Source organism: Cryptomeria japonica, chromosome 8 (assembly GCF_030272615.1).
Source record: "Cryptomeria japonica chromosome 8, Sugi_1.0, whole genome shotgun sequence".
NCBI classification, from domain to species: domain Eukaryota; kingdom Viridiplantae; phylum Streptophyta; class Pinopsida; order Cupressales; family Cupressaceae; genus Cryptomeria; species Cryptomeria japonica.
This window is the reverse complement of record NC_081412.1, coordinates 376,280,386-376,306,948: the sequence shown is the minus strand read 5'-3', so window position 1 is coordinate 376,306,948 and position 26,563 is coordinate 376,280,386. Positions and strand designations below refer to the sequence as shown.

The 26,563-nt window shown below is 36.9% G+C and overlaps 3 pseudogenes; 2 read left to right on the top strand and 1 right to left on the bottom strand.

The window, feature by feature from the left end:
* Positions 1 to 21,308: 21,308 nt before the first annotated feature.
* On the bottom strand, positions 21,309 to 22,767 carry LOC131857671 (photosystem I P700 chlorophyll a apoprotein A1-like; annotated as a pseudogene).
* A 762-nt stretch (positions 22,768 to 23,529) lies between these two features.
* LOC131062640 (light-independent protochlorophyllide reductase iron-sulfur ATP-binding protein-like) lies at positions 23,530 to 24,403 on the top strand (annotated as a pseudogene).
* Positions 24,404 to 24,424: 21 nt separating this feature from the next.
* LOC131062639 (light-independent protochlorophyllide reductase subunit N-like) lies at positions 24,425 to 25,492 on the top strand (annotated as a pseudogene).
* The last annotated feature ends 1,071 nt before the right edge of the window (positions 25,493 to 26,563 follow it).

The window sequence follows — 26,563 nt, the reverse complement described above, 5'->3', positions numbered from 1 at the left end:
TCCCATTTGTTGCATGATTAAGTAGCCCTTTCCATAGAGGTGTGTTGGTAGAACTATGTCTAGAGCAGCTGCTCTATTATCTTCTTCCTCATCTTTGTATAACCAGCTAAGGATGTCCTTTTCCTCTGATTCATGTGCTCGAGTGCCAAGTTGGATGAAGGTACCATCAAATTTGGTGATGGGCTGAGTTACCTAATGTGTTGATGTTGTGGGTAATCCATGAGATCTGGGTGATGTTGGTAAGTTGGCCAAACACATGGTTTCCAAAGAGTATTCCCCCATGCCTTGTTCTCTGATTTGCATTTTCTGCTTAAAATATCCAGGTAATGATTCGGGCTTTGCCTTCTATAGATCTGATGTTGAGGATTTCTATTTTTCCCTATTATGGGGAACCAAACTATCCTGGGCTACCCCCATTGCATTACAATGTTGAAATGGATTGTGATCAACAGATATAGAGACCTCTTGTCCGTTATAGGGAAATTTGACACACTGGTGATACGTAGAAGGCACTGCTTGCATTTCATGTATCCAGGGTTGACCTAATAAAATATTGTACGTAAGGTCTATGTCTAAGACTTGACACATAGTATCCTTTTGCACTGGTCCAACTTGAATAGGTAACATCACGGTTCCTTTAGATGATCTTTCCTCATCATCATATGCCTTTATGGTAATCTTTTTACGTGGATCAATAGACTCCTCAGAGAAGCCAAATGCACAGATAAGTTTTAAGGTACATATTGTAAGTCCAGCTCCTCCATCTATCAATACTCTTTTTACTTGGTGCTTATAGACGATGACTTCAATATGGAGAGGAGTGTTATGTGGATGAATTAAGGAAGTATTATCATGCTCTGAGAAGGTGAGAGTATGAGGCCCTGTCATATGAGTGACCATGGCTTGGAATTTCTCAACATCTAGATCTTGAGGTACATTGGTTTCCAATAGCGCTTGTTCCAATATGTCTTTGTGTTTTGGCGATAGTTTCAGCAATTCTAGTATAGATATTTGAGCAGGAGTTTTGCGTAGTTGGCTGACTAAATCATATTGGATTTTTGGTGTAGTGTTTGTTGTTGTTGTGTGGCCCTTCAAGACATATTTTTGAGCTCTAGTTATTACATTGACAGATTCATGATTATGCTGGTCTCGGATTGTGATGATATTTACATGATTGTCTCCAGCTGATATGTTTTTGATGGTGTTATTGTAGATGTGATTGATACGAGCTCCCTGTGTATCATTCAAGGTTGAAGCTCCATCTTTGTTGTAGTTTGGAAGAGGATTTTTAAAGGCCTCATGGTCACCATTTGTTTTGAGACCATCCACCATTAAATCACCTCGATCAATCATGTCCTGAACAATGTTTTTCAATCTCATGCAATCGTTCGTTCGATGACCTTTGTTGTGATGAAAATCAGAAAAGTGTGAGTCATTCCACCAAGGTGGTTTGATTTGGGGTTCATAGTTGCTGATTGCAGGTAAAGAGATAATCTTGTTTGTCAGGAGTTCTCTGAATGCTGACTCTAGTGATTGTCCCAGTGGTGTGAAGACGCGTTTTTGGAAATTGTTGGTGCCGTCTCGCGAATTGTTATTAGGTTCTCAATTTGTGGCCTTGTTTTGAGTATCGTTGGTGTTGTTTGTGTTTGGTTGACCTTGATTGGTATTCGGTGTGTATGTGTTAGTGTCTGGGTTAGCACCTTTAGGATTCTTTTTAGCTTGAGGATTTCCTGATAATGCGAGCACTGGTTGTTTAGATTTTGGATCATGTGATTCATTGCCGCCTTCATTTTTGTTTCGAGTCCAGAATCTAGATTTGTCTAAGTTGTTGTTTTGGTTATTGTAGTTTGATGAACTTGTTCCTTCTTTGAAGAATTTGAGCGTTCCCTTTTTGACACATGCTTCTTCTACTTGAATGCCATTTTCAATCAATTTAGAGAAAGACAGTATGCATTGGAGTTTGAGCCTGTAACTCATCTCACCATTGAAGTTGTCGATGAAAATTTCCATTTTCTCCTTTTTCAGAAATGTCTTGAGGATATCATGAAACCATACATCGCCAACGTTGAAGGAATATCATGAATGTTTCATTGTTTTTCTGTTTGGTGTTGCAGACATCTAGCATGGTTATATCATGTTGAATGTTATAGGAATATTGTGTTATGAATTTGTTGACCAATTCATCAAATGATTTGACAGGAGGTGTGATTTTGGATAACCATTCCATTTTTTGTCCTCCCAAGCTTCTTGGGAACAACCTCATCAGATAGGTGTCATCATGAGAAAATTCAAGACTCATGGTACAAAATTCTCTGATGTGATCACGGGGATCGCTTTTCCCATCGTACTTGTCAAATTTAGGTACGTCTGAGTTTGGAGGAAAAGGGATCATGTGCAATCTTCTGTCAAAGGGATAAGGACAAATTTCGTTTAATGAGTACCGTACTGTCATCCCTTGTTGCATGTCTTGCATTTGTCTTTGTAACATTTGCATTTGTTGAGTAAGGGCAACCAGAGGCACATTGTTTTACTGAGGGAAGAGTTCTTCCCTTGCATTAATCCTAGGTTGAAATGGTGTATGGAACGATATGTTTTGCTCGGGGATGTGTTGCTCAAGAATGTTTTGCCTAGTGTATGTTGTTCCGGTATGTTTTTCTTGGGGATGTCCTATTCCGGGTCGCGTGCTTCCCCTTCTCATTGTTGTTCTTGATATTTGAAATGTTGAGGTCTTGTTCTAAACATGTCTGTGTCAAAGTCTTCAGGGAGTTTGACCTCTTTGCTTGTGAGCATGAGCAAGTATTTTTCCTTGTCATTTTTCACGAGTCTTTCCACAAGCTTTTGGAATGAAGCACTTTCTTGGCATTCCTGAAGAAGTTCTTCAGAAATTTCAGTATCCTCTAGATGTGGACCTTCAAAAGGATTTGATAACCTCTGATTCATACTGGATTTTGCTTGTGCCTCGCTTTGTTTGTTTTGTTGAGAGCGAGTAATAGACATTTTAGTAGAAGATTTCTGTGACAAAGGGGACAAAGTCCTCTTCGATATGTTGTTCGGGGGTTGGTGGTTCAGATTGGGGTATGTTGTAAGTGATGCACTCATCGGGAAAGAATGCTGGATTGATCTTTCCTCCACGGTTTATGATATGACTGAATGCGGATTTTTGACAATATGCTCTATTTTTTAAAGGCTCTTTGTCAAATTCGTTGGATTTGTTCTGGATATACAGTTTGACGTGATGAAGGAATGTTCGATGAGATTTGAAGAGTTGATGATTGATGTATAAAAATTTGTTTCTTTTGACAAATTTGGAAAAAACTTGGTTGTTGTTTCTTCAACGTGGTGTTACGATAAATATTCTTTCTTCTCAGAACATGAGGATTAGTCATGCACAAATGACCAATGGTTTCCTTTGAATTGTTTTGGATTCAGTTGATCTTGCTTTAAAAATTCAAGTTTTACTTTATCAAAGTGAAGGTTTAGATGGCCCCCTCATGACAAAGCGTGTCAAATGATATGGATAAAGTCTCCCGATATGGAAACTTGATTTGACAACCAGAGGTTTTAAACAAGTGTTTTTGAGATAAAATCCACGAGATGATAAAGGACCTATTTGTCACTTGTGATGGTGTTTCCCGATTTTGATAGGATAGATATATTTTATCGCGCAACCAGTTTTGGATTTTTACAACTTTTGTTTGACACAAATTTGCTCAAGAAATAGTTTTTAAAGCTCTGTTTTCGATACTCTGTTTTGACGAAAAATGACGCTGATAAAAAGAGGTTTCCAAAAATGTCTTCTAAGTTTTCAAAATTCTTCATTGTTTTGCCCCCTATTTTTCTGGGTTTGGTTACGTGCTAAAACAGAGATGGGATGCGCTACAAAAATTTCTTTATGCGCTAAGCAAAAGACCACATGTGTTAAGCTGCCCCTGACCACATGCTAACTGTTTTAGACTGCTAAAATTTGTTTTTTGTTTTGCTTGAAAAGTTATGCGCTAATATGGGCCTGCTATATGCTAACTGTTAAACCTTACGCACTAAGCTGATGTTTGAACGTGCTAGACTGTTTTCTGAATGCGCTAACTATTTAATGCTATTTTGAAATTTTGGTAGAATGCTACTGTTTCAACTGGATGAGCTAACTTGATCTTCTGATGTGCTAAAAAAAGTACCACACGTGCTAAGAGGTTGTTCTCACACACTAGACTGTCCAGATATTTTCCTTTGGTTGGTTTTTGCAATTTTTGGATTTTTGTTATCAGTTTTTTAGTTTTGATGGATGATTTTCTGAAGTAATAAATGCAATCATAGCACCAAAGAGCCAACCATCTTGCTTAATCTAACAAAAAGTGTATGTTCTGTGAGGATGTGTTCAAATCCCCAATGTTTTAACAGGTTTGGATACAAATAATACACTTCAAGAAGACTCTTTATTCAAAGGTCATGAGTAATATCATAGCCCACTAGTCTCGATACTCCGTCAGCTCAAACAGCCATGTCACCCCCTAGGGGGCGCTCATTTTTTTGCCTTTTGTCAAAAATTAACTCAAAGTGAATTGCTTCACAATTGAGTAGTTATCTTGGGAGATATATGGTGAGCGATCTTGGGGACGGATTCTTCCCCACCCTTGCACTATGATATTACAAATGTCTGGTTACTGACTCGGCTCAAGGTTGCTATTTCTAAGGTTCATAATTGAGCTTCCTATTCGGCCATTAGTGATAAACTCCCTCAGGAGGCTTCCCAACCTTTAGAACAAAGGCTTTACGTATCACAAGGATACTGGGGGAAGACTAATCACTGTGCGCAACTATTGAAAAGGACTTTCATCACTTTCCACTTTTGATTATAGTGGGTTGGAACACTTGGCATCAAAGCCGTTTCCCACTTAGGTCGTTCCCTTCACACCGGCCATAAATGACTTTAAGAGTTGATTTCAACTCCTTGGGAAGGTAGGCCTGCTAAAAGATTTATTGCTTGAAATGATGAAAGCGTAAGAGTGGTTTGGCTTTTTGGTCACCCAGTTAAGGGGAGAGCATATACCTTCCACTTTCAAGAGAAGGCAAAAAAAGTTCTTTTTACCTTTCAAGTCAATGATTTGCTAACTTCTACTTGGAGATGTTGCTCCAACAAGCATGGTGTTCTTTTTAACCTTTCATAGCAAAGTGTGTATTTCCAAAACTTTTGTAAAACAAGCTTGGTTAACAAAGTAAATCGTGATGTTTGGTCAACAAAATTAAAGTTGATAGGGGAAAACTTTCCCTCTTTGCCTTGCACAAAATGAAGATGAGGTTCTTTTACTTTGCAAAATGAAGTGAATCCTTTTAAACACCAAAGGATGGTGAGGTTCTTTTTAAAGCTATCTTTGCAAAATGAAAGATTGTTTTGTTCTTTTTATAATCCAAATTGAGAATTTTCTCTCCTAGAAAAGCAAGAAAAATTTGTTGTTGTGGTTCGTTTTACAGCCCAAATAAGGTGAGTTCGATTTTATTTAACAAGAGTTAAATTTTTTTTAAATTTTTTTTTAACTAACTTAACTAAGTAAAAATCTAAACTATGTATAACTCTAAAAAATAACTAAGCTCATCCTTGCAATAAGATGTTAGAAATCCTGCAAAACATCAACTCCAAATAGTTAGAAAGATTTTGGATCTGGTGGACTTCTACAAGTCTAACTTTTAAGTTCGGTTACAATTTTATTTTGTTTTGTTTTCTGTGGGTGATGCAGTATAGGACAAACTGTATGCATTACAGAATGGGCTAGATGCGCTATCAAACAAACCCGATGCGCTAAGCTGTTTTTCAAAAGCACTAAATTGGTTTCCAGATGTGCTGCGCTATTTTTCTCCCGCGTCAAGACCTATAGGAAAATATTGGTGGGATGATGTGCTAATTTAAAGGCTTTACGTGCTATATGATGGACCCAACACACTGAACAGTAAGCAGGATGCGCTAGGCTATTAACTAGATGCGCTAGGGAATGCTTCCCACGCACTAATTCTTGTTTCCCGTGGACCTACAAAAGATGTTAAATTTAAAAACTGATTTGATATATGGGGTCGGGCCCCACGGTGGGTGCCAGAAATGTATGCAGGAAAAATAGGTTGATAGAACTCAATATGTGAAAAATGAAGCCTAAGGAGCCTTGCTCACACACCCACAGGACTTCTTGGTGCAAGCTATGGAGTCATGAAGTATGGCCCAGCTTCCCAAGGTTGGTTCCATGGTTCTTTATCTCACAAGGTCCCTCAAACCAATGTCTTTGCTCTCAGATCACCGAGCAAAGTGGTTTAGGGATAACAAATGTAGAATGAGGATGCTCCAAAAATAAGTAGTTGCATATCATTTTACAATTAGTTGCATATAAAAGCATACCTCTCATTTTCAAGATACATCTCACAGCATATAGAATCATTCAAGATACATCTCACAGAATGTAAAAACATACATCTCATTTTCAAGATACATCGCACACCTCATAAACATCATACATCATGCATTTCACTTCATCCTATCATCTATCTAAGCATTGCATCATCATAAAATAAACACAAGCATATAGAAAGCATCATCCATAACACATCACATGATCAACGAAAATGGTGTCATATATATATATATCATCAAAAATGATCAAAATGTAAAATATTTGTCATGTCTGTGCCTCGTACAATAAAAACAAAGATCCAAAAATACAATAGAGACATTGTCTCTCAAGTATGACTATCTCCTGAGGGGGATGGTCTCGCCGTTGATGTCCCAACCCTTGGATCTCCAGGGGGATCCTATCTCGAAGGCCCCGTCACGCCTCTACTCTCTGACCGCAATCCAGTCTCTCGAGATCGACTCGATCTTGACTGCATAAAGCTTTGCACTCTGCGCTCCCTGGGCACCACATCCTCATAGTGGCGATGATAGTACTCTACCTCCTTGACTCTCAAGGACAACTCTCTCATGATGTCCCTCATTGGACCACTTGCTGCTGCTCTCTGCACACTCCCTGCTAGCTCCTCTGCTCGACCCCGCCGCTCTATCTCAGTATCGCGCTCTAGGGTCAGCTGGGTAATCTGACGCTACTGTGTCAATAGCTGTGCCTGCAGCTACTATACTACCAACTATAAGGTCCTGATCCGGGTGTCCTCCACATGTGTCAGGATCTGGACTCGTAGGGACACCTGTGACGGGGTACCCCCTATCCCTCTACTTGTCCTCAGTGCTGGTGGAGGTAACTCATCAGTCCTCCTCCTCTGCGCTGGCCGTCTCCACTCATCAGTCCCTCCCACCACTGCTATCACCTCTCTCACTCTCCCCTCCTCCCCTGTTCCAATCGCCAAACCTCCTCTCCCTGTATCCATCACAGCTCGTTAAACTGCTCTCTCCACTTGCACTCCCCTATCAACCCCATCCCTACCTCTGTCTCCTCTCCTCCTCTGATATCCTCTCCCTCATCATCCTCCTCCACCACCTCCATCATCTCCCTCATCACCATCTCCCCCTACCTCATCCTCGTCATCATCAAAAGCAGGCCGCATCTCCTCAGGATCTGATATCCTAGCCACGACATGAGCTGCAAACAAACTAGAAAACTCATGTGTCATCCCAACATCTAATATCTTAGGAGCATAGTCCCATATCTGGCCTGCTAAACTAGAAAACTCATCTACAACCACTCCACTATCAATAGTCAGACCCCAATCTAGTATATCCTACCTCTGACACGCATACAAGCAGGTCCCCTATGGTATCCTTTGCTGCCGACCATACTACCGCAAAACTCTGCCAACCAAAAATCTCTTGATCACAAAGGGCATCTGCCCTATCAAAAACTGACTCATAAACACATATGGCATCTCCAGTCCATCTTCGGCCCATACCTCGCAATCTGTATACGGTCGTTAGATGACCGTATCGATTTCATCCTATACCCTCCTCTAGTGCTCAAGTTTGCCCAGCTTCCACTGGACAACTAACCCCCTGTATCCATATGCATATGCCCGCCCAGCAGACCTGTCTCTATCCACCAGTGGCCTAGCTGCTGGAATGTGCTCCCAACACCATACCTATAGGAGTGTCACGCCAGTTGACAAACTACCATAACCCAGGTATACCACCTCATGTAAGTCCCTATACAAATGGGCTAACATGGCTGATCCCCATGCAAACCTGTGGTCCTGTGTCACCATCTCCTCTAGCACCAATCCCCAACCTATAGAAAATCCCTTCGACCTACAGTTGGGACATAGGAATCCACCTATAAAACCTGCTAGTATTGACGGAAGAGGCGCATAGTCCAAATCCAAGAACTCCTGCCAAGGGATCTCATATCCACAAACTGTCTCATCATGAAATATGCGACGTAGTGCCTCTGTCCCGCCCTCCTTAGTTTTCTCATAAGGCAATAATGCACCTGCTATAGGAATCCACAATATCCTGTAACAGTCCTCAGGAGTCACCGTCATCTCACCTGTGGCAAAGTGGAAGGTGTTCGTATCACTATGCCATCTCTCTGTGAGCGCTGTAAGTAAACCTTGGTTCACAGTAAACTGAGACATATCTAATAAAGACGACATGCCACATCTCTCAATAATATCTAAGTCAGCCTGTGCCAACCGTGGTATCAATGCCCATGGTCTAGGGAACCACTCGCGCAATTGAACCATTCCCAATCGTTCCTGTCAAAAGAAAAACAAGTGCAATATCAGTTTCCTCATCAAAAAAAAGATATCAAAATCAAAATCACATCAAAAATTTGAAACATTTTGCAAATCTAATCAAGTTCCACATCATATCATTCCATATCAACTTGTAACACAACTCAAGTTTTCAAAAACCATATCAACTTGTTAAATAACTCAAGTTTCCAACTCATAAACTTGTAAAACAATTCAAGTTTCCCACCCATATCAACTTGTAAAACAACTCAAGTTTTCAACCCATATCAACTTGTAACATAAATCAAGTTCCACAATCATATCAACTTGTAACACATTTCAAGCTCCACACATATTAACTTGAAACAATGCAAATCAAATCGAGTTTAGATCACAAACACATTAATATCGACATAAATAACTTGAACATTTGCAAATCAAACAAAGTTATATCAGTGCTCATATTGGACAAACTATCAAAAACATGACAACCGACACAACAAATGGCAAAAATCCACCTCCCCAGGCAAAATTGACCTTATCCTATGTAATTTTCTACATTCACAAATCGTCCTATCTTGTAAAACCTACTGCATGCGCTAATTAAATTTGGCTACATGCTAAACCATATCCATGCGCTACCCTGTTTTCTCCACGTGCTATCCTATCTACCTTATGCGCTACACTAACTCTATGTGCTACCCTTTTTTCTCCATGCACCAACTAATCTACCCTAAGCGCTAAACCCGATCCATGTGCTAACCTAACCTGTGCCTGTGCTAAGTATTCAACCTTATGAGCTAGGTCTAACCTACGCGCTACATACCCTTGCCCATGCGACCCCCTATGCACACTATGTGCTAGGTTTACTCGATGCGCTACCCTTTTCACCCTAAGCGCTACCCTATGTCCCTCATGCGCTAACCTAAGGCCATGCACTAACCTAAAAACTCCATGTGCTACCCTAAATTTTTTCGGACGCTACCCTAAATTACAACCCTATGCGCTACGGAATTTTTCGTATGTGCTAACCAAAGAATCACAAAAGCAATACGATGGATGTGCTCGACGAACCAACTAATAGCATTCATCTGAAGAAATGTATGCGGGAAAAGCGAGTCAATAGAACTCAATATGTGAAAAATGAAGCCTAAGGAGCCTTGCTCACACACCCACAAGACTTCTTGGTGCAAGATATGGAGTCATGAAGTATGACTCAGCTTCCCAAGGTTGGTTCCTTGGTTCTCTATCTCACAAGGTCCCTCAAACCAATGTCTTTGGTCTCAGATCATTGAGCAAAGTGGTTTAGGGATGTCAAATGCAAGAACAAGGGACACTTTGGTTGTTTTTAAGATGAAATTCATCCTAAGATATGCATGATCCTATAAAATGCAATAAACTAGTTTATAAGATGACAAGATTAGTAGCAAGACTATCCTAGCATGATATACTAGTCTATGATTAAGCTAAATGATAAGGAAAATACTCTAAACATGCATATTTAGATTAATTCCTATTGAAAAGAGAGGCTAAATGATGAGCACAAATGATATATTAAAAGCTTGGATGGATTTTAGTATAAGTATGATGCTAAAGACTTGGATGATGAAAATGGAGGAATAAGAGCTCTATTTATAGCAAAAATAGGGCAATGGATGGTCAGGATTGAAAGAGTTAATCAAAGGCTAAGTTTGAAAGTTGGAAATCCATGTTTACAATTGGCACCAATGAAATGGTGACAATTGTCAACATAAGGTTGGTTGAGAGGAGATGTAAGAAGCATTAAATGCTTGAGAAGACCTCATGGTTACCCTAGGGGTTAAGGGTTAAGGTTAAGTTAGGGTTATCCATTGGATAAAGCTTTTACCCAAAGGATAAACTCTTGTGCAAAGGTTAAAGAGATAACTATGGTCAAAGCAATAAATTCTTGATGAGACCCTTGGGTTACATGGAGGTTGAGTTTAGGGAAATTCTTTAACCATGCTAAAGGGTTGAGTTAACCATTAATGGTTTGGGAGACTTTCAAAGTTAAGTGGTTGAAGCCTTTAAGGGTTTTCAAAGACTTTGAGGGTTTGAGAAGTGACTTCCCCTTGCTTAGGGATGTGAAAAAGTTTAGGAGATGGGTTTAGGCTAATTGGAAGCAATTAGAAGAATCTAGAAGGGGTTAGAAATAGGGCTTAGGAGGCAAGTGGGAGGTGTAGGACTTTGCAAGTGGATGAAGGGATAATAGGCTTTTAATAGAATAAAATGAATTTAATTCAATTTGGTTGCAATTGGGGAAATTAAATAAATTAGATTTATTCAATTTAGGATAACTATTTAATTAAAAAGTCGATAGGGGTTTTAATTGAATAAAATTGATTTATTCTATTAAATGGTAAAAGAGGTATAGTGAATTTAATTTAAATAAATTCAGTAATTTACTTAATTAAATAGAGGAATGTGGGTTATTCAATTAAATTGGATTTAATTAAATAGAGAAATGAACATAAAATATTCATTTAGGAATATGGTCATTTTTATACGTCTACAAATACTATAGGACAATTTTTGGATTTGTGATGGATATGGCTTGTGCAACTTATTTTCTATAGTATTTGATAAAAATGGAGGGGGCAGAATGGAAGCATAGGACAATTGTTGAAATGGCTAGATGTTTATTGCATGCAAAAAATATGGATTACAAGTTTTGGGCTAAAGCTATGGCTTGTGCAACTTATTTAATTAATAGAACACCTACCAAAGCCTTAAAGGCTAAAACTCTTGAAGAAGCTTGGTCTAGTAGAAAGCCCAATTTGCAGAATTTAAGAATTTTTGGTTCCATAGCTTATGTTCACAAACCTAAGGAGAAAAGAAAAAAAATAGATGCTAAATCTTCTCCTTTTATTTTTGTTGGTTATGATGAAAATACTAAAGTTTATAGAGTTTACAATCCTATTACTAACAAGGTAAAAGTTGCAAGAGATGTTTGTATTGCAGAAAAAGGCATTCATGATTGTTCTAAAGTGGAGGATGATTAACTTTCTCAAAGCCAAGTTGTGCTTGTGGAGGAAACCTCCTTCTCTTAACCCTACTCCTAATGCATCTCTTTCTATTCCTTCTAGTGATAGTAATGATGACAATAATAACTCTACTCCTCATGACTCTTCTTCTAGTGATAGTAATGATGATAATAATAACTCTACTCCTCTTGACTCTTCTTCTAGTGATGAATCCATTACTTGTAAAAGAAGACCTAAATGGTTTAAATCTTTAATTTAGGATAGTGATGAATACTTAGCTAGAATGGATAGACTTCAAGCTAGAAGAGTTAACTATTGTAATTATGCTTTAATGACTACTATTATGAATTCTAATAATCTTAAAACATTTGATCAAGCTAAAAATCAACCACATTGGCAAAAAGAAATGAAGGAAGAATATGATACTTTAATTTCTAACCGAACTTGGGATTTAGTTCCCTTGCCTCATGCTAAAAATCTTGTTTCTTGCAAGTGGCTTTATAAAACCAAATTGAATTCTAATAATCAAGTTAGTAAATTTAAAGCTAGATTAGTTGCTAGAGGTTTTTCTCAAATTGAAGGCTTAGATTATACTGACACTTTTGCTCCTGTTGCTAAAATGCCTACAATTAAACTTGTGCTTGCTTTAGCTTCTAGAATGAATTGGGCTATTCACCAAATGGATGTTAAAAGTGCTTTTCTTAATGGTGATTTACATGAGGAAATTTATATGTCTCAACCTCTTGGTTTTATTAAAGAAGGTAATGCACACTTAGTTTGTAAATTAAAGAAATCAATTTATGGATTAAAGCAATCTCCTAGGGAGTGGTATTCAAAGATTAATGCATTATTTCTTTCTCAAGGCTTTATTAGAAGTAAAAATGATCCTAACTTGTATATTAAACATAGTGAAGATGATATTATCATTATTATCTTGTATGTAGATGATTTGATTCTTACTTCAAGTTCCAATACTTTGATTTCTGATATTAAGTTTCAACTTAATAAAAAATTTCAAATGACTGATCTAGGTCTTTTACATTATTTCTTAGGAATGCAAATTTGGCAAACCTCTAAAGGATTTTTCTTATCTCAAAGTAAATATGCTCAAGATCTCATAGATAAGTTTAAAATGAATGATGCTCACCATGTTTCTATTCCTATTGAATTAGGCACTAAGTTAATGCTTGATATGAAAACTCCTCTTGTTGATCCTACTTTGTATAGACAATTAGTTGGAAGTTTGAATTATTTAACTCTTACTAGGCTGGATATTGCTTATAGTGTTGGTTTGGTTTCAAGATTCATGTCTAAACCTCAACAAACACACTTTAAAGTTTCTAAAAGAATTTTAAGATATATTAAAGGAACTATTAATGTAAGTTTGTTTTATGATGCAAATTCTGATTTTACTTTAAAAGGTTTTACTGATTCCGATCTAGGTGGAGATCCCAATGATGGGAAATCTACTAGTGGTTATTGTTTTTTTGTTGGTTCAGGAGCAATTTCTTGGAATAGTAAAAAGCAACAATCTACCTCTCTTGGATCCACTGAAGCTGAGTACAAAGGATGCACTAATGCTTCTAAAGAAGTCTTGTGTCTTAGAAGACTGCTTGAAGATTTGGGTCTACCTCAACACGAACCAACTCAATTGTATTGTGACAACCAAAGTGCCATTGCCTTGGCTAAAAATCCAGTTTTCCATGCAAGGAAAAAACACATTTCTCTCCAACACCACTTTATTAGAGAACAAATTGAAGACAAACAAGTTTCACTCCTCTATTGCAAGGGGGAAGACCACGTTGCAGATATTTTGACCAACCCTTTTTATAAAGAAAAGTTCCAATTTCATTGTAAAAATCTTGGATTGCAACCCATTGAAGGGTTTGATGTAAACTCCCCAAGTAAATCTTAAGGGGGGGTGTTAGAATATTTAATCTTTACTTGGCTTAGGTTTATTTGTATTTAGTTTAGGATATTCCTTTGGAATTCCTACATGTAATTTGTCCTCTAGTACATGTGTGAGGACAAGTCATTTCTTTTATTTTCCTTTATTTAAAATATTAGATTTCCTCCATAAGAGGATGTGGACACATGGCACACACATTTTATGAATGGTGGCATTCATAGATTTGGGAGTTACTTTATAACTCCTCTCCTCATCTCTATTTAAGAGATGTATCCTCTCTCATTTCTTCTTAATGACAATATTGTAAAGAGCTTCTTGCTCTCTCTCTCTCTCTCTCTCTCTCTCTCTCTCTCTCTCTCTCTCTCTCTCACATTTTAGGCATTGCCTTATTCATAATATCACAAGGGGTTTTTCTTTGCTTTTCCCCTTTCAAAAGTTCTTGTGTGTCCTTCTTCACATTTGGGTGATTGCTCCAAGGTTTCTGCATTTTTCTTGGTAACATTTACTTCATCAATAAACTTACTTGGATTTTGTTTTTCTTTCCTTGCTCTTGTATTTCCTTTTCTTTCCTTGCTCTTGTATTTCCTTTCAGGCACAAACTCCTTGAACACAACACCAATCACTGAAATCATCCCTATAATTCTGCAACACACATTGTGCAACTTATCCACACAATAGCTCTACTCTTCTGGAATCACCAGATACTGGACCAAGAATCATGCACTAGAATTAACACTGTAGACTAAGAATGCAAAGTAATCTACCTCAAACATCCAGTCAACTACTCCAATCACCGTGACCAAAACTATACAACCTGGAATGAATTATGCTCAATGAATCTACAATACTGTGATCACATTTTGCCGGACTTATGCTTAAAGTCAATATGATTTCTGGTAGATCAAATCTATAGGTACTAGATAAGATTATAAGACTAATTTTCCATCAATGAAAACCCCTAAGTTAGCTCTGTATATATAACATCACTGGGACAATGTTTCTTGCCAACAATCTTCCCCTTTGGCATTGATGGCAATACTGTGAAAAATGAACTCAACCCAAAATTGCCAAACTCCAAAAATTGCAAAACCTGTACAATTAGCTCCCCCTAAGAGTATGCACCATTTTTCATTGCACAAAAGAGTATATACAGTGATTTACATAAATTTATAAATATCAGCATAGGTTGTTTTTAGGGATTTCATATATTCATTCCATCCTCTTAGAAAATAGTCCAAAACATTTATCAAGGCACTAAACATGTTGTTAGGATAACTGGTGAACAACTAAGAGAGGGGGGGTGAATCAATTGTTAACAGATTATGAAACTTTAAGCACACAAAACCTTCTACTGGAATGTATAAACCAAATACCAGAATAACAAATATATCAATTAAGCACAAACATAAACCATAAACCAAATACCATGCATCCAAAACACATAACACCAAGATTTGTACATGGAAAATCCGGTAAAGGGAAAAACCACAGTGGGAAGCCTACCCACAGTCAGATAATACTTCTGCAGTAAGTATATGATTACAATAAGGGGCCTGTACATGTAGGAAGGCCAATAGCCTAGAGCGCACTGCTCATCACAAAGGAGCCTCATTGATTACAAAAGAAATCTAGACTACAATCCAAAAATAAGAATGAACTGCAAGAATAACATCTCCTATGCCTGAGTACAATTCCAGTTAAGCTCAATATCAGAGGTCTTAAACCTCTTGCACAAACCCAATTAGATCACCTATGATTGAGAAAACTTTCTGCATATTATTACAACTTTATTCACAAAAAGATAATCCCATAACCTTGACCTACGACCTACAAAGAGATCTTACATCATATTTATACCAAATCGAGACCTAAACAATTAGGTCGGCCACATAAAAGATGATATAATAAATCCATTACATGAACCCACAAACCGATGATAAACCAAGTTGTCCTAAGACTAAAACAACATTAACCAAATAATAAATCCAACTGATAACACATTGGGAGAATCCACCAACACGTTACATAAACCAGTCCATAACCTAGCAGAATAAGACCAAACCTAAAATAGGTTGCCATAAGCCAAATGAGATACCACCAATCAACTAGAACATGAACATGATAACCATCAGCATCCTAATAACCTTCTAGAAGCTGCACCAACACCACTTATCAAATTCATCAAAAGATCTTCAAGGAAGGTTTGCTGATAAAGCCCTAACCAGTAACCAAAAGGCTTACTACAACATATGATAGCTTCCAGATCACCATATCTTGAACCAACTAAATGCGACAAGCATTTGAACCACATGAATGACCGAACCAAACCAATTCCAGCAATCAGAATATACTGAAGACAAATCTCTTGATCATCATCAAAGTCCAACCACTCTACCAAAATTTGGTAGACAAACAAAATAGCTAGTGTTGACATCAATGGAAAACATCAATGAAACACATAATCAATTCCTCCAAATTTTCAACACATGTAGGCATGCATTTTTACACCCTTAAGGTATAAGGGGACAACCTTACCCAAAGCACTCACTACATCCTGCTAGATGCCAAGCAATGTGTCTAACCAGAGAGTTATTAGACTCCTCAATTCACCCACTCCGCTTATCATCCGCTCCTTCTCTGCACTCAAGATCTTGATTTTGTCTGTTAAATTCATATTTTGATCTTTAAGACTGCTAGCAAAAACTGAAAGAGGGGAAAAAGATTGGGAAATTGCAACTAACTGCCCTTCACATTCCTTAACATTCTTGTCAATGTCTAAGTGAACTTCGAAAAAATGATACATGACTTATAGATCTTACCACCTTCATCTAAGGCATCCTCAATAATTTTTACCACAGATTTCAAAACTACCCTGTCATCCTCAACCACTTTCAAAAAGGTTTGGAATCTCATTTCATCAAATTTGTTCAAAAATTTCATATCTTTAGCTTTCTCCAAGGACATAAAATAAGAATCAACTGCTTGTAACATGTTTCTAAGCTTACTAAAGGAAGAGTTACAAGAATCCTGCTTAAAAGAAGACAAAATTTTCTCTAAAACACTAGTTGCCAAAGATATAACTTCCTTATCTTTTGATTCAGACTTTAGTAAGTCCTCACTTGCTTTAATTTGGGCAAGGGTGGGAAAATTCAATGCTTGTATGGGAGATAGTGTGGTCAAATCAATTGGTCCATGGGAAAAGGCCTCTTTATCAATAGCAATATGCTTACCTTTGTCAGCTACAATGACTCTTATCATGGTTACTGGTGCCTCATCAACTTTCTCTTCTCCTTTTCCTTTTTCTGCACCAGCACTAGCACATATATCACCCTTTGTTGCATCAGCTTCTACTTTTTCTTTCTCACCTACTCCCTTCTCATCTACAATCTCCTTGGCTACTTCCTTTGAGTGAACTTCCATAACTTGAGGATCTTGCACAACTTGACTGGAATTTCCAACTACTTGATTATCAGTGGATTCCTCTGCAACTTCATGCTCAACTAGATCAATCTGCATAGATGTCCAATCTTTCTGTTGACAAGATACCTCAAACTGAGTGTGAACTACTAGAGTACAAGTATCTTTGCTTGATTTCCCTTTCGGTTGAGAATCATCCTTCTCCGGATTGATCTGATAGTTATTTTCTTTCAATATTTTATTTAGAATACCCTTTGTTTCTTTAACCACTTCATTGACTCTTTCGAACATTATTTTATTTACTTTGTGTTTGCTTCGGAAGTTTTCCTTAGCAAGTCCCAAAATTCTTTTTATTTCATCTTGTGTTACATTAGGACATAGATTAACTAAGGTATATTCTTTCAACCTTTCATCCTCTAAACTAGCTATGTGTCTCCGAGCATCCAAAATTTCACATAACTCCTTTGGGATCATGGATGATAGCTCAATCAATGCTTTACTAAAAGAGTTCATATAATGTACGACTTCTTCCTCAATAACTCTTTGTTTATTATCATTAGAATTTTCATAATACACACGTAGATTTTTCAGGTTTCCTTCTTTCACAATTTCATCTATTATTTCATGTACTGATTTTGGTGGTACAATTGTGTAAGGACCTTCAAGATTACAAGATTTAAGAGATTCATCAAGTTCCAACTTCTTTTTTTTTCTTCATCTGGCCTTACTGGATGGCTCACCTTTTTTTAGGCTTCTTTACTGGTTGAGCTTCACCGGATGGGGGCTTCCTCACCACTTGGGCATAAGTGGCTGTCCTCTTTACTTCTCTAACCTATTCATCTGATTCAGTCTCCTCTTTAACAACAATATATGTTTTGACCAGCTTCTCCTTCTTTCTCTTTTTTGCTCGACCGATTGATGTTGATTGTGGCTTAGGTGGGGGGACTACCTTCTGCGCACCGAAGGTAGGTGTCAACTTGCTTTGTTTAGCCTTGGATTGCTTGGGAGGAGTAGAAACTGATTTAACCTTAGGCTTCACCATGTCTTCCTTCTTCAAAATATTTTTCTCATGGGCCCTCTACACAACTTCCTTAGTTATACCCATCTGTTTTGTAAGTTGTTCAACTTCCTTTTTAGCCTTTCTCTTCATGTTGGACTTAGTAAACTGCTTGTGCAGGCTCAAGTCTTTTTCTTTAAAAGTACCAAAACTTTTCTCCTTATCATCCACCAACTTATTGAGGAGGTTTTGTGCATATGTATCAAGAGTGATTTCATCCACCTCATAGCCCATTGACAAGATCTAAAAATCTTAGGCTCAACTACTTCCATGTGGCACTGGTCCTTGTCCACCATGAAACAAATTTTGTTTTCATACTTCTCAACAATAGAATTTGGAATTATTTCTCTACCTTGCATCAACTCCTCAAATTTATTGAAGTAACCCCAACAACTACATCACCCAAACCTAGTAAACCTTTATTTGAGCTGCCACTAGTTTATCATATGCCCATTGAAATTTACCAATATCGAGGATCTCATTTAGAAAATACAGTGCCAAATAGATGATCAAAGAACCAAATTTGATCACATGCTTCTTATCTTGTTTGATCTTCTTTATGTTTCTCATTAGCTCACCGAGAAGCACTATACACAAGTCATACCTCTTATCTTCTTTGAGCATATGATAAGCTGCATAGATAGCAGTACCGGATACTGAATTTTACTACTTGACTGATAGACCTTATAACTAGTAAACATCAGAGAAAATCCTACATTGAATTCCACAATATCACTAATGGTCATCGATTGACTGTCATGCTTGGAACCAGTTACCTCCATTACAATGGTATTCTTCACATTCTGGAGTGCAAGAACTTCACCGGTAGCATTCAGATAGGTTACTGCTTCAATGGATTTCTTGGTGATCTTATGGGGTTTTTCTAGCCATAGAAATTCATCATGAATTCTCAGCTTAGAACATACCTCACCCATTTGGGCTCGTCAAATACCAGGAAGTGTATAAACTAAATAAAACCCTTTTTATCCGTATTCTTGAAATCTGATTTTAAATTCCCAAAAGCATCAACCATGTGCTTAGCATACAGAGATAACATATTTGAATTACCTAACTCCTCTAAGTTGCAATTTATGTATGCCCTAATGTCTTCATTGTGCAACACTTCGTACGATACAGAGGAAAACACACCATTTAGATCATCTTCAACCAACTTAAATGGATGTTTCTTGAACACGGGCCTTGCTCTTTCAATTATTTCAACAACAAGTGGATTTGTAATGCCAAAGGATGATGCCATTTCAAATTTTAGGGTATGAATTGATAGCTTCAAAAATGGATAAATACCTTTTCAGTCACAACTGGATGCAAGGAGTCTCTGTCAAATGGCTACAAGCTCGAATTTTGCTTCTATATCACTTTCTCTCTTCTACTATACTCTTTTCTCTTTGATCGCATTGTGAAGAATGAATAGAGAAATGCCCTTTTATCCTCAAAAAACTAAATGCCCTTTTATCCTCAGAAAACTAACTTTTAGTTGCAATAAATTCATAACCCTAAAAGATTCTGGATACCTTGTTTTTCATGAAATCTTCCACCAGAATCTCAAATTGTCATGAATTATTTTGAATAGCATCTGAACATCTAATCTAGATCTTCTGCAACCTTCTAGAACTGGTTACAGATCTTTGCAAGGGCGTTCTATGGATCTGCATGATAATCTATCCCCTAAGGCCAAAATGCCTTAGTTACTGGATGAGGTTCCAACACTAGATTCAGGTGTGGAGCCATTCTACACATTAGAATCTTCCTTCTTTACTCACATCTTCTTATGTCGATCTCTGATCTCTCCCACCTTAGCTTTTCCTTTTTCATCTAAATTGTTCTTGTTCACAAGACCATTGTTACTCATGTTTTTACTTTTGCAGGAATTTTGCAACGTGACTGGATTTGTTGCATGCATAGAAAACAACTTTCCTTTGCATATGCCTGAAGTTCATTTGATTAGGTATCATCCTAAATTGGTTAGAGATATGTCCAAACATTCCACAAGCATAACATCTCTTATTCTGAAAATTATTTATCCCTATTTTGTACATGTTTAACTTATGACCAAAGTTGTTGCATATGAAACATTGACCGGTAAAGGTAGAACCATTGTTCATCACTTTATTCATCACCCCATTATTCATCCTTCTTCTACATTGATTTGCCATATGATCAAATTTTCCACAAACTAAACATTTACCATTGAATTTATAGGCATTAGGCTGTCTTACCAGAGGTTTCTTGTCCTTCTTATGATTGCTTTGTCCAGAACAAGAGGATTCTCCTTTCTCAAATCCATGTCATGGCATGTCTTTCCCATGTCTCTAACTTTCCAGCATCTCATCCAACCAGACAGAAATAGCTTTGAATTTTTCTTTGTACTCATTTGCAGTAGTCAACTCATCTCTCACAACTATGATATACCTTTCAAGCTCTTGTCCATCATTCTTGCTTTACACCAATTCAAGCCTCAACTGATCATTCTCATATGTCAATCTGCAACATTCATCAAATCTATTCTTCAATGATTGAGTCAAGGATTCCTCATTTTTTTTTTGGTCTTCAATCTCCTTTATTAGCTTCATTACAATGGATTGCATTTTATTCTTCAAGACTGCGTTCTCTCTAGCCAACTTCTCACATTCATCTGTCTTATCTTGTAGGGCTTGATTGTCAACACTTCTTTCTCCTTCAGTTTGTCCATCAACTCCTTTCTCTTTTCTCTGGAAGTTCTTATTTGATCTTTCAGGGTTTCAATGAAGTATTCTATTGCATTTAGATTTCTTTTTCAGGGAACTCACTTCATTTCTTATTGCATCAAGATCTTCAAGTGTCACACTAAGCTATTTCTACAAATTAGAGTCCATTGATTCAATTTTTTGGATCTTCCTCAAGATGTTAGGCTTCCTTGGAGGAGTTAGGATCTAATACCAATTGTTGGAATCAATGAACACTAATAGGGGGTGAATCAATGTTTTATAATTTGCAAACTTATTAAGCTGATTCTTAAACCACCATATGCACAAGAAAGAAAGTGAAAAGCGGAAACATAAAACAATTAACCATGCAACCATAACACCAAGATTTTTATGTGGAAACTCAGAAAGGGAAAAAACATGGTGGGATTTGAACCCATGATATTATTATACTATGGCTAGTAGTAGAACAATATTACAAAAGGGGAATGCACTTGCATTCAAGCACACTTCCTAGAGCTCACTGCTCAAATACAAAATAGGGATGCAACCCCGGAGGACTAACCATCCTACAAATGAGATATAAATACAGTCACATGGATAGTAAATGCATGAATATGGTGTACTAAAAAAATCCGTAGTTCCTAATGGAATAGGTAACAAAGCCACTTTGGCACCTACTGCTACCAAATCGCCACCTCGCCAGGTTAAGCTGGTGCTTGCTGTTGCATCAGGAGCTGTCAAATTGGGTGCTAAAGCATGAGTGTTTTGTACCCATTGAGCAAAGATAGGTTGTAATTGTATAGCAGTATCTGAAAAAATATCTTTAGGACATCCTAAAGCACTCATAGTATCATTATGAATATATAGACCAAAACTATGGAAACCTAAGAAAATACATGCCCAGTTGAGGTGTGATACGATTGCATCACGATGTCTCAGAACATGGTCTAAAAGATTATTGTATTGAGTAGTCGGATCATAGTCTCTTACCATAAAAATAGCTGCATGTGCAGTAGTGCCAACTATGAGAAATCCACCAATCCACATATGGTGCGTGAACAGAGACAGTTGGGTACCATAGTTAGTAGCTAGATATGGATAGGGAGGCATAGAATACATATGGTGAGCTACGACAATAGTTAAAGACCCTAACATAGCTAGGTTAAGAGCTAATTGAGCATGCCATGAAGTAGTTAAGATCTCATAAAGACCTTTATGTCCTTCCCCTGTAAATGGACCTTTATGAGCTTCCAAAATATCCTTGAGGTTATGACCAATAACCCAATTGGTTCTATACATATGACCAACGATTAGAAAAAGAACTGCAATAGCCAAATGGTGGTGTGTAGTATCGGTCAGCCATAGACCCCCCGTTACTGGGTTGATTCCTTCATGAAAAGTCAAAAAATCTAAATATTCCAACCAATTCAGGGTGAAAAATGGGGTCAATCCCTTAGCGAAACTGGGATAAAGTTGAGCTAAAAGCTCATGATTTAAAATAAACTCATGAGGAAGTGGTATCTCTTTAGGGTCCACTCCAGCATCTAAGAGTTGATTAATAGGTAAAGAAACATGTATTATGTTATATATCGGATCAACCTCCAACTATGCCTTTGAACCCTTCTCATATTAGCATAGTGGTGGAAAGAGTACCCAGTTGTGCTTAGACTTCAAGCAGTTTAGCTTTAACCATTCTAAATATTTTCTCTTGTTGGTTGGGATTGGTAATATAATTTCCCAATCAATTACGAAATGCTATAGTTCTTCCATATTTTTTTCCCTTTTAGAAGTAATTCGTTGAGATCATGCACTTTTCTATCTACAATGTGCAGTTGGTTGGATCCAGCTAGATTATTCACATATACAACTCACACACACTCCCTTTCTGAAATAGATCAGTACACCAAGCACCACACTGAGATTTATTATATTTGTTTCTAAAATATTGGCATTTAACCCAAAACCCTCAGCGGAGGATAGGGAAATGAAAGAATCAGTTACATTTTTCATATGCTCTCCCCTCATAGATAAGGATACTTTTACAAAGTTTTTTCTTCGACTCGATCCTACTATTATTCGAATTTCGGATAAGCAGATTTTGAGTACTTAGTAAGTCCCAGGTCCCGCATAACGATAAATAAGGATACAATTATGAAAAAAAACTTTGTTCTATCTATCTACTTCTCAGAGTGTCGCAAATCTTTCTGACCGAAACAAGTGAAGTATAAGTCCACTATTTTGGATCAGCCCCTCCCCTATTGGCTGAACAAGAAAATTGATAGAGGGGGGTCTTTAAAATCCTGAAGAATACGGATTTTGGTCTCCGAGATCAAACAAATGGATTAGCAAATAAAAGTGCCAGAGCTACAACTAATCCATAAATAGTTAAAGCTTCCATAAAAGCTAAACTTAACAGTAAGGTGCCTCGTATCCCAAACCTATCTTCTCCTCTTATCATTTGCCATGCAGTCAATTGGTTTTTTTATTCTATTATTTGAATAAAGAGAACTAAGTCTTAATTAGCGGGGAGTTCCATTCGCTTCAAATTAATGAATAAAATTGTATTGATCTGGGAATGGAGGAAGGGTCTTTTGCTTGGCTTCCTCCATTTACTCAGGAGAGAATGAGGTTTAAGATGTGAGGGGGCTAAAAAAATAAATAAAAAAAATGTCAAACAATGTAACATGCTACAATTATATAATATAAATAAGGCGAAGTTCAACTCAAAATTAGATCAAACGAATCACAAGTTCGGAAGATAAAAAAGAAATAAAAGGAGATGAAAAGATGAAAATAACAGTTAATGGAAAAGGCGGAATTGGTAAATCAACCACTAGTTGTAATATTTCAATTGCCCTAGCTAGACGTGGTGAAAAAGTGTTACAGATTGGATGTGATCCCAAACATGATAGTACTTTTACTCTGACAGGATTTTTGATACCTACAATTATAGATACTTTGCAGTCCAAAGATTATCATTATGAAGATATTTGGTCCGAAGATGTCATTCATAAAGGTTATGGAGGGGTAGATTGTGTGGAAGCTGGGGGGCCACCTGTAGGAGCCGGATGTGGGGGATATGTGGTAGGAGAGACTATGAAATTGTTAAAAGAATTAAATGCATTTTACGAATATGATATAATATTATTTGATGTATTGGGAGACATGGTTTGTGGAGGTTTTGCTGCTCCGTTGAACTATGCAGATTATTGTGTCATTATTACTGGATAATGGATTTGATGCATTATTTGCAGCTAATCGTATTACTGCTTCTATAAGGGAAAAAGCTCGTACACATCCACTGCGATTAGCAGGTTTGGTTGGAAATTGTACATCTAAAAGAGATCTTATCAATAAATATGTAGAAGCCTGTCCAATGCCCGTAATAGAAGTGTTACCTCTTATTGAAGATATTCAAGTTTTGAGAGTCAAGGGCAAAACCTTATTTGAAATGGTTGGATCCGAAACATCACTTAACTATGTATGTGAATATTATTTAGACATAGTGGATCAAATATTGTCCCAACCAGAAGGTATTGTGCCAAAGGAGATTCCAGATTGGGAATTATTCAGTTTGCTCTCTGACCTTTATCTCAATCCTATTGATGAGGGGAAACATGAAAATAATAAGGAAAATTTACTTGGATTTACGACGATTTAATCAACATAGTTATAATCATTTATGTCAGTGAAAATTGATGAAACTCTCACTGTCGAATGTGAGACAGGTAATTATCATACATTTTGTCCAATTAGCTGTGTATCTTGGTTATATCAAAAGATTGAAGAGAGTTTCTTTTTAGTTGTGGGTACAAAGACATGCGGTTATTTTCTGCAAAATGCACTTGGAGTAATGATTTTTGCAGAACCTCGCTATGTAATGGCAGAATTGGAAGAAGGAGATATCTCGGCTCAATTGAATGATTATGAAGGATTAAAAAAACTTTGTATTCAAATAAAAAAAGATAGAGATCCCAGCGTGATCATATGGATAGGTACTTGTACTACAGAGATAATCAAAATGGATTTGGAAGGTATGGCACCCAAGCTAGAATGGGAAATTGGAATCCCAATTCTAGTGGCAAGAGCGAATGGACTCGATTATGCTTTTACTCAAGGAGAAGATACTATGTTAGCTACGATGGCACATCGTTGTCTAGAACCGGAATTCTCTGTTCATGAACGAAAAGAAACTATACAAAATTTTTTCATTTCTCATTCTAGAAAAAAAGAGGATTTGGTTGAATATGCAAATCACCCCTCCTTAGTTCTTTTTGGATCTTCGCCATCCAATGTGGCTTCTCAACTAAATCTAGAATTAAAACATCAATCCATCAAGGTATCAGGTTGGTTACCTGCTCAAAAATACACCGATCTTCCATCATTGGGTGATGGAGTTTATGTTTCTAGTGTTAACCCATTTTTGAACTGGATAGCTACAACTTTGATAAGAGACAAGAAATGTCAATTAATTGAAGCTCCTTTTCCTATCGGTCCAGACAGAACGCATGCTTGGATTGAAAAGATTTGTCCTATATTTGGTATTGAACCCCAAGGTTTGGAGGAAAGGGAGGAATGGATATAGGAAAGTTTAAAGGATTATCTTGATTTGGTATGTGATAAGTCTATCTTTTTCATGGGAGATAATCTGCTAGAAGTATCTCTAGCAAGATTCTTAATAAGATTTGCTTTAGGACGTTTACCAATATCGGTTGTTGAAGATTTAATAATTCAAACAATTCCGAGCTGAACATATTAACTTAGTATGTCTAAAGAAACTACGGACAAATTTTATGTTTTAATCACTTCTACGATTATTCAGATTGAGCTCCGATCAAAGAGTATCTGATAAATAAATTTTTTTTTTTTGACAAATCGGGAATTAATAATATTCCATTAATAATGTCACATGTGTGATTGATTGGAATCTATTATTGATCTATAGATTAATTAATCAGTGCCCATATCAAATGAAATTATAAATCCAGTATAGCATATAGGTAAATGGGGTAACTTTTTATTTAGTGAATGGGAGGAAATAATATTCAAACTTATTGTACACATAATGAATCAACCTGAATCGATATATGATCTTCTTTTGGCTCCTCTAACGCTAAGTCTTATATTCGGAGGTATATGAGTAGTATTACTTACTAATATAATTTATTCCACTCTTTCATTGGGGCTAGTTCTTATTTGTATATCCTTACTTTAAAATCTGACCATATGGATACTCGTGAAAAAATATTTGGTTCCATTTTCAACGGAGAACCAATGCCTAAACCTAGCACTCCTACAGAATCTTTCCGATTGCTCAGTAGAGAACTACGATCTTTAGCTCTAGAATTGAATCATAGTATTCTATCTGAGATAGACTTTCAGATAGATAAGAAGGAAGTTTGATCAAAATGAATCAAAATTTATTTTTTATGAGTGACCAGGATAAACACGAACAACTTCGAATTGGATTAGTTTCTCCCGAGCAGATTCTCGCTTGGTCTGAAAGAATATTACCTAATGGAGAAAGAGTCGAACAAGTTACTAGTAACATACTTTTCGGGCCCTTGATATGGCACTTTCGGCACATTTTTTAAACCCATGTTACTTGTTTCTTTTTTTTATCTTTTTTAGGCACATATAAAATATTAGTTTATTTTTTATTATCTTAGTTTATTTTTGATTATCGTGCAACAATTCATTTCATCTATATAAAATATTAGTTTATTTTTGATTATCGTGCAACAATTTTTTTTATCTTTTTTAGGCACATATAAAATATTAGTTTATTTTTTATTATCTTAGTTTATTTTTGATTATCGTG